This window comes from Miscanthus floridulus, chromosome 7 (genome assembly GCF_019320115.1).
Source record: "Miscanthus floridulus cultivar M001 chromosome 7, ASM1932011v1, whole genome shotgun sequence".
NCBI lineage: Eukaryota > Viridiplantae > Streptophyta > Magnoliopsida > Poales > Poaceae > Miscanthus > Miscanthus floridulus.
In genome coordinates, this window is record NC_089586.1 from 127,180,581 (window position 1) to 127,189,701 (window position 9,121).

Consider the following 9,121-nt stretch of genomic DNA (forward strand, 5'->3'; position numbering starts at 1 on the left):
CCCGTTAACGAAGCTATGGTTGTGTTTATTCCCCGATCCATTATTAAATTGGAAAAATTACTTGCGTACCATCGACAGAACGTGATTTTCGTAAAATATCACTGAAACTTCACACCTCTATGAAATAGCACAAAAGGATTCAATATGAACTCCGTTCCGTCAAATTTTGCATACAGAAACATTAACCTAAGCTAAAATCCTGACATAAAATTACATATTTGCCCTTACCTTATCATATCTCACCCATCTGAGACACAGGAAGGCACTCGAGCCGCGCTCGCCAGTGTTCGCCTAAACGGTCTAAACGGTCACTAAACGGTAAACGATGGTAAATTATTTTATTTAGGGGGTAAACAAAAATTAAACGAAAAACGGTCTAAACGGTCTAAAGGAAACGGAGATAAACAGTATTAAACAAGCCAAACAGCTATTTAAACGACTGTTTAGACGAACACGAGGTAAATCTAGTTCAGTTTTATATGGATAAATTTGTATACTTAAGTTTATTATATTTATAAATGTGTACACTTATATGTTACATGCATAAATATCTATATTTGGTTCTTTTCACATGCATAAATATATATACATATCAAAATAATTGATTTTTACTCGGATAAATATGTATAAATGCTAGAATATTTGATTTTTTACGTGCACATATATAATTATATGTATTTTTTTTAAAGTACAAAACCGTTTAGACTGTTTAACTTTGTTAAAACACCGTGTAAACAGCTTAAACGCTAAACAAAGGGCGACCGTGTAAAGACCGTTTACCGTTTAGAAAAATATTGGCGCTCGCTCACCCCTTCCGCCGCCGCCTCAGGTTCCAGCACACGGGTCAGGGCATTGCCTCTGCCGGCCACTGCGCGGGTCTAGGCACCGCCTCCACCGGCCACCGCGCTGCATGTGCGGCGCCTCAGCTAGGTCGTCGGGCGTCCCTGCGCGGCGCCTCCGCCAGGCCACCACGCGCCCCTGCGCGGCGCCTCCTCCACGTCGTCGACATCCTCTGCGCGGCGCGGCGCCTCCGCTAGGCCGCCGGCATCCCTGCTCACCACCTCCGTCGGCCGCCAGATGCCCCTCCACACTCGACTACGCAATGCATGAATCTGAGATTCCCGATGGGTAAGAACGAAACCTTAGTTATCTACTGCATCTCGTAGCAAAACCGAAATTAGTTGCGGCATGCGACTGTTTGTGATATCTGGTTTATTTGTGTGTGCGATTTGGTATGAGGATGGTCAGTGATGAGAAAGGACTTTTACTATTTTCAGGATCGATCCGATCAATGCATGTAGAGTAGTGATTGATGTTTCCTCCTACTCAACTGTTGATGATGATCGATCCATATACAAAAAGAGTAGACGCTTGGATTGGTGGGTGGATGCAGAAGAGTACTCCATCATTGACATGGAGAAAGATGTTTTCAAGCACTTTAGTTGGGCTAGCTATCAGGAAGCAAACTTCTGGTTTGTGGGTTAGAATAATTTAACAGTTCGTCTTGGTACTGACCAAGAGCTTCTAACTTTGCTGTAAGGTTTAAAATTGGTGGAGTTTATCATGACTGTTGATAGATGTGAGCATATCGATATGGCTTATACTGTGACTAAAATGAAGAAAGAAAGACAAGTGCCAAATGAAGAGAATGACCTATAGCTTGTGGCAGAACCTCCTAAATTATAGGGCCCACATGCACTTGTCACTGTCCAACGACCATTGACAACTATGCATATGTTCCTGGTAACTTAAGAAGTCTGTCGGGTGTCCTCGGAGAACCCCGAATCATCCATGATTTCCGAGCAGGATCACATTATAGAGTCATTGCAGTATTACAACATTTATTCAAATATATACATCAGAGTAAAATTGCGGAAATCTTACGATAACATAGTTTACAAACCAGTTGTTTCAAACCTTACAAACTAAGTTTGATAATTATTACAAACCATAGTAGTAGTGGAGTGGCATAATTAACATAAATATAACATATAAGATAAACATCCTGCCTAAGGATCACACATTTATATATCATCATCGACCTGAACAACAGTCATGCAGCAAGGTTCAAAATAGACCTGCTTATGAGGCTCACCTGCAACAAGGGTCAACGAACCCTAAGTACAAAAGTACTCAACAAGACTTAACCGAAATAAAAACTAAGAAGACTCAGGAATGTAGGCTCAGAGATTCAAGGTTTGGCTTTAGCAATAATCAAAATTCTTTTGCGTAAAAGCTCTTTAATAAAATTCTTTACTTTAACATGTAAAACTTTATAAGTACCACATATGAATCTACCATGATCCGTAATGAGATCATGAACTTCATATCAATTTCTTTCGCAAACCTTTCTCAAGTTCTAGTTATTAACTACGATGATGAACAGAGAGTTGAGTCTCCATAATTGAGGAGCAACGACGATTCGAACCAATTAAAAACCCAGCTGGGGATTCCAGACCACACGACATATGCAGGTCCCCGACTTGCATATATCAACCTACCCTCAGATCTTCTAAAACAAGAACGGGTCCGCGCCACCCGAGAATACAGTACTCCACCAATCCAGCCCATTGTCACATGGGTACACGCTATTCCCGCCATCTCTCCACTCCCAGTGCGCGAGTAGCCTTTCTCGTAATAGAATCGCCAAGTTAAGGCTTACCGGAGTATGTGGTTAGTACTACAAAGTCTTATCTCACACAGTTCAACAACGGACGGACCTTAATCGACACAGGTGGAAAGAAGCCGCTCATAAGACCTCCATGTCTTGTGGCTCTCACACACCGAGTCCGCCTAGTCTAGATTTATTACTTCCATGCTCATATCTCATAATAACATAAGTAACCAAAGATCCATTTAAAATTCTCAGGTGACAGGTAATCACCCGACTAAGCATGACTAAGCATAACTAGACATTTACGAATAAAACAGGTAATCAAGGTAGATATGGAAAAACAAGGTTGGTAATGCACCAATTAGGTTTCTACTTGACTCCTAATCACTTAATGCAGTATATAAAAGCAAAAGCGAAATTAATTTGTAAAATACAAGGTAGGGTTGTATGCATCCGGGGCTTGCCTTGATTCACGGAAAAGTCAGGTTCCTACGACGTTCCACAATTATCAGATCCGACCTCAATAGACGGATTAACTTCCTCCGCAACTTGATTAACTACCACGTGTTCACCTTCGTTCACTACACGTAGTAACAATGTCATGTTTAATATGATGCGAGATATAAAACATGATGCTTGACGATGGATGCAAAAATTATTAACTTGAATACAACTTTCATTCATGGTACAGTTACAAGTCAAAACTAACTAAACCTTTTTTTATAAACCCAACTACTTACTTTAAGTACCAAGAATCATCTTATGCTAATGACCCAAGGTCATCACTCAATCAAAATTTCAAACAAAACCTAAGTCATTAAGGTTTGCTATTTAACTAACATCACACAATTAACTATAGAGAGCAAGCACATCAAGCATGACACAAGTTTAACAAGGTCACAAGTATCATAACTTGACCATCAACAAGGGCATAAGCCACACTTAGCAACACATGGAGTAAACAACCACAACTAGCATATGTCTATTTCTGGACTGGAAACAACAGCTTCATGTTTGGATCATAACTAGAGTTATACAAATCCAATATCCATGCAACAAGACATTCTGGAAAGATTATGAAATTTTCTACAACTCATCTTTAATCATCTTAGCATGATTCTCAAGTTAACTAAGTCAAATATACCCATTTATAGAAACTGGTCCAGAATTGACAGAGGGCAGCCATTTCTAAAACCCAACTTTAAACAGGCATAACTCACAAACCACAAGGCCAAATACCACCAAATTTTAACATCAGCTAGATACATGAATTATCTACAACTTTGTTATTAACAAGTTTCCCGGAAAACATCATTATCATGATGTAATCCAAACAGTCCCAAAAATTGTCCCAAAACATCAATTTGCAAGGAAATAATTATTAACTCACTAATACAACAACCAATGACCATGAAATTTTTATCCCATATCAAACATCACATGAGTAGCATGCCATAAAAATTTCACTTGATTTGGAGCCCTACATCTGTAGTTATGAAAAAGGACAAATACAACTAGCATTAAAACCCTAACTTCACAAATCCATTTTTACAGCTAAAACTTTAAACTAAAACATGACATATTATAGATCTATTGCATAGGAAATTTCACAAGGATTCCAAAAAGTCCCCATTTGTTATTTTATGATTTTTCTATGGTTTTGTACGAATTATCAAAGTTCAGCAAATTTCAAAGCAAACAGGTCCAAAAGGCACTATTCACATGAGTCTGCGGTTCACAGAAAAGCCCCTCCCTATTCCCGAATTCGAAGCCGAAGTCCCTGATCGTGATTTTGAAGAACAGAGGACGCCGGAGAAGCTCGATTTCTGATCGGATGATGCTCGCAGGCGGCGAAGGAGAGGTGCTAGAGCAAGCAAGGACCTATGCACACCCGTGTGTGGACGAATTGTTGCCGAAGATGGCCGGTGAAGGGCTGCCCACGTGCACCGGTGATCTACAGCGGCGGACATGGCGGCAGGCTACGTTCTGACGTGTCCTATGGACAAGATGAGCAACCGGTTTGCTTGTGAGCATCACGGCACAGAGGTAAGCGTAAAACAAGAGAGAGAAATGAGTGAGAGCAGCCAGAGTAGGCCAGCCATGGTGGAGGCGAGCTCGGCAGCCACGACGGATGGCTGCGGCGTGAACGGCGGCGGTGTCGTTCCAGCGTGCTCTGTGCGATAGAGGTAAAACGAATAAGTTAACGAGCAACACGGTATCACGGAGAGCTCAGAACCATACTCAGGAGGAGGAGATAGGCACCAGAGTGCTCTGGCCATGGAGAGGTGGAGCTCGGCGGCCATGGCGGCTCGGCCACGATGAAATTCGAGCGCGTAGGAAATCTGAGCTAGTAGAGGTAGGGAAAAAGGGTGAGGGAGCATCGCAAGGAGCAAGCGAAGCTGGGTGAGCGAGCTATTGGGTGATGGTTGATCATTGGCGATGAATTTCACCAGCAAAGAGAGCTCGGCCGACGGCGGGTTCTGAGAGAGAAAAATAGAGAGACGGCGCCGGCGCTTGGCTTTAAAGCTCGACCACAGACACGAAGACGACATGTAGCAGCTTCTCCAAGCCAGCACGGAGCTGAAGGCAGCCACGGCGACGACTGGAAGACGATCGAAGATCACCGACGGTGAGGTGGCTTCCGCGGTTACTGTTTATCGAATTTATAGAATTGCCACTCGCTTTGAATCCCAAATTACTCCCAAATTTATGTGGCAACTCAAAAATCTTCAAAAATAAAAGTTGTTCCAAATTCAAAGTTCTACAAGTTTGCTTTTATAACCATACCCAAATTTGGTCTACATTTTGAAATGAACTTTGGAATTCAATTAGGGGACTTTTAAAGAATTTTGCCTTTTCAAATTACTTCAAATTTTATAAAACAACTTTGAAAACTCCAAACACCAACTTTGTACACCATGACAAACTCTACACTTTTGCTTTTAGACTCAACCCCAAAATGTGCTTAGATTTTGAATTGGGTTACCCAGGGTAAACTTAAATGCTGGAAATTTGGGTTTTCGGAAATCCAATTAAACACAAATGTTTTGAAATTGATTCTTCCATACAAGTCAACACATATCATAAAACAAGGTCCACACCAAGCATTGCAACAAAAATTATAAAACTTTTACTAAGGAAGGATTTGACTTGTTTAAAAGATTCCCACATCAAGATCCACAAAGTTTCCTAATCATTATTATTAACATTATTTCAGGTAATATATAAAACACTCCATAAAATAACATTTGCATACTATAATATAAACATGAAATGCACTCATGAGTTGATGCATGATGATTATGCATAATGATGACATGATCACCTTCTTAATTATTTTTTTAACATCGGGGATGTTACATAGCTTTAGGTCACAGAAATGTTTCAGGGGATGCATGTGAGTGTAGAATTGGATGGTCTAGAATGGGCCTTGCAACCACAACTTGGTGTTACAGCTGCTGGTCCTTCTAGAGTAGAGGAGGAGGAGTGTGACCATTATATGGAGCCTAGTGTTGACCATGAGGGAGATGATCCAGTTGGAGCTGATGAAGAGTAGAGGTATTTTAATAAAATACATGAAGTAGGAAGTAATGAGAAAGTGCAGCAAGAAAAGAAGAAAATGGACAACATCAAATTTGTAATTGAAGACATAGATCCTGAGGTTGTGCCAAGAGATGAAGCCACCATGTTGCGGGATGCTCCGTATGTTCCACTCACTACATATGATAGAGACAACCCTGATATAAAGGAAGGTTCAACATTTACTGATAGAAAGGCCTTCATACTGATGATCAAGCAATATGCCATAAAAAAGGAGTTTCAAACATTTGTAGAGCATAGTGATAAATCAAGATATAGGGCACGATGTGCAGATTTAGTGTGGATGGAAAGTTCATGCAAAGAAACTTCGTGGTTGCCCCACTTTCATGGTATACTAATTTCATACTATACAATTGTTTTTTCATGTTCTGTCAATAATTTTAGACTATGCAATTCTGTTTTTTCATGTTCTATCAATAATTTCAGACTATGCAATTGTTTTTTTTTTCATGTTCTTTCAATAATTTTAGACTATGCAATTGTTTTTGTTCATGTTCTATCAATAATTCAGATCCCATATTTAAACACTCAATTCAGATCCCATATCATCTATTTTTTTAGGTTGTGTCAATAGGTTATAGCCATACTTGTGCTAGCACCAACCAAGTGAGGGGTAAGGAGGCTAGCAAAGCGTGGATAGCGAATAGAGCAACAGAGGTACTCAAGTGTACTCTAGAGTTGGGAACAAAGAAGTTGCAAGTTAAACTTGAAAGACAGTTCTCGATCAAAATGTCATATAATAAGGTGTGGGAAGGTAGGCAACTTGCACTAAAAGACCTACATGGCACTTGGGACAAAAGTTTTAGAATGTTATGGAGTTTCAAAGCTGAGTTAGAAGCTACATGTCCTGAAAGCATAGTTAAGATTGATTGCAAGAAGAACAAAAAGGATGGTCGAGTCTATTTTTGTAGGATGTTTATGGCCATCAAAGCATGTGTGAATGGATTTCTTACTTGTTGCAAGCCATACCTTGGGGTTGATTCTACTCACCTCATAGGTAAATATAATGGACAGCTAGCTACAGCAACAGCAATTGATGGACATAATTGGATGTACCCGGTGGCATATGGAATTTTTTACAATAAGACAAAAGCTGATTGGACATGGTTTCTAAAGCAATTGAAGAGATCAATTGGAACTCCACATGGACTCACAATACACACAGATGCTTGTAAAGGCTTAGAGAAAGCAGTCCATAATGTCTTCCAAGGTGACGTTGAGCATAGAGAGTGTTTTAGGCACCTCATGCATAATTTTAGAAAGCACTTCGATGGAGATGTGCTAAAGTACATGTGGCCTTGTGCTTGGGCATGTAGTACTAGGAGGTATCAATGGCTTTGGGACAAAATTGGAGAGAATTGTTCAGTAGCAATTCCTTACTTGCAAGTAGAACACAAACATCTTTGGTCTCGAGTTAAGTTCTCAGGGGAGTGCAATGTTGATTATGTGAACAACAACGTATTAGAGTCCTTCAACAACTGGATTAAAGAGACCAAAGGGTTTCCAGTGGATGTCCTCGTGGACACAATTAGGGGTATGATCATGAAAAAGATAGCTATGAGGTAGCTTATAGCTAACAAACTTGAAGGATCAATTATCCCTAGTGTTATAAATGAGCTAAAGATGAAGAGTAGAAACTTGAAGTACACAATTAAGGGGAGTGGTGGTCTCAAGGCTGAGATATATGGATTGACTAAAGACAACTATCCTTGGAGGCATGCTATGGACCTTGAAAGCCAGACATGTTCATGTGGTTAGTGGAATATTTTCTGGGAAACCTTGCACTCATGTTATAGCATTTATAGGTTCTCTTAGACAAATTAAACTTGAGGACTTTGTTCATGATTACTACTCAGTTCAGCGTTTCAAGGCTACTTATCAGTTTGGGGTCAACCCAATGGTTGACAAGTTACAGTGGTCTATTGTTGATCCCGGGTTTGTAATGGTGCCTCCAAAGCTTGAAAGGTCTGTAGGTAGGCCAAGAGTGAAGAGGATCAAAAGTAAGGGTGAGCCAGGAAAAAGTAGTCCTTACCAATGCAAAAGATGATTCCAGCTTGGGCATATTGAGAAGGGTTGCAGTGAGCCGCCTACTGAACTCGTTGTTGAATTGCCACCGGCAGCTCCTACTAATTCAAGGTAAATTGACCCCCTGTACTTTTGTTGTAACATGATCTTTTATTAAATATGGCAAATACCTTTCTGGTGTGTAGGAAAAGGAAAGAAAAGGGCAGTACATCTAGCTGCAAAAAGGTCCAAAAAAATCCAAGAAAGTATCTGCACCTTCTACTTTCTTAGTCACACAACCACCTGTTAGTCCAGGGCCAACAACAAGAAGGATGGCAGCTTCCACTAGTCCTCTCAGTCCAGGACCTACAACAAGGAGCAGGGCAGCAACAGACATATCCTCAGAAGGAATTGCAAGAAGGCTTATCGTAGGCTAAGCAATGGCTTTGTTAGTGCAAATGTATGTGTTGTACTACTGTTATGATCTAGTTAGACTATGGACGCATGTGTTGAACTACTGTACGTGTTAGTAGACCTGTCCCCTTTGCTGTCTTAACTAGTACTCTGTTGAGAAATGATTTTTGAGAAGTGGTTGTTGTGAATATACGTGTTCATGTGTTATTATATTAAAGGGATCTCTATATTAAATGTCTTCATATGTGCCAAAATGTATGTGCGGGAATGTGCTTATATTGCTACTGAAATATATGTGTTCATTTATGTTTAAATGTTGTGGCACATACTAATGTTTATTTGGTTTTGAGGTATCTGTGTCCGAGTTAATAGCTATGTGCCTTTATTTTAACGGAATGGTACTTTCAATTCATAGTCCAACCTTTCAGTGGTATTTTACGGGGGCGTAAACTTGCAGTGGTATTTTACGGAGATCGCGATCTTTCGATG

At 40.2% G+C, this 9,121-nt stretch overlaps 1 pseudogene; it reads left to right on the top strand.

Annotated features, from left to right (window-relative positions):
* Window positions 1–6,943: 6,943 nt before the first annotated feature.
* Window positions 6,944–8,667, top strand: LOC136464693 (uncharacterized; annotated as a pseudogene).
* The last annotated feature ends 454 nt before the right edge of the window (window positions 8,668–9,121 follow it).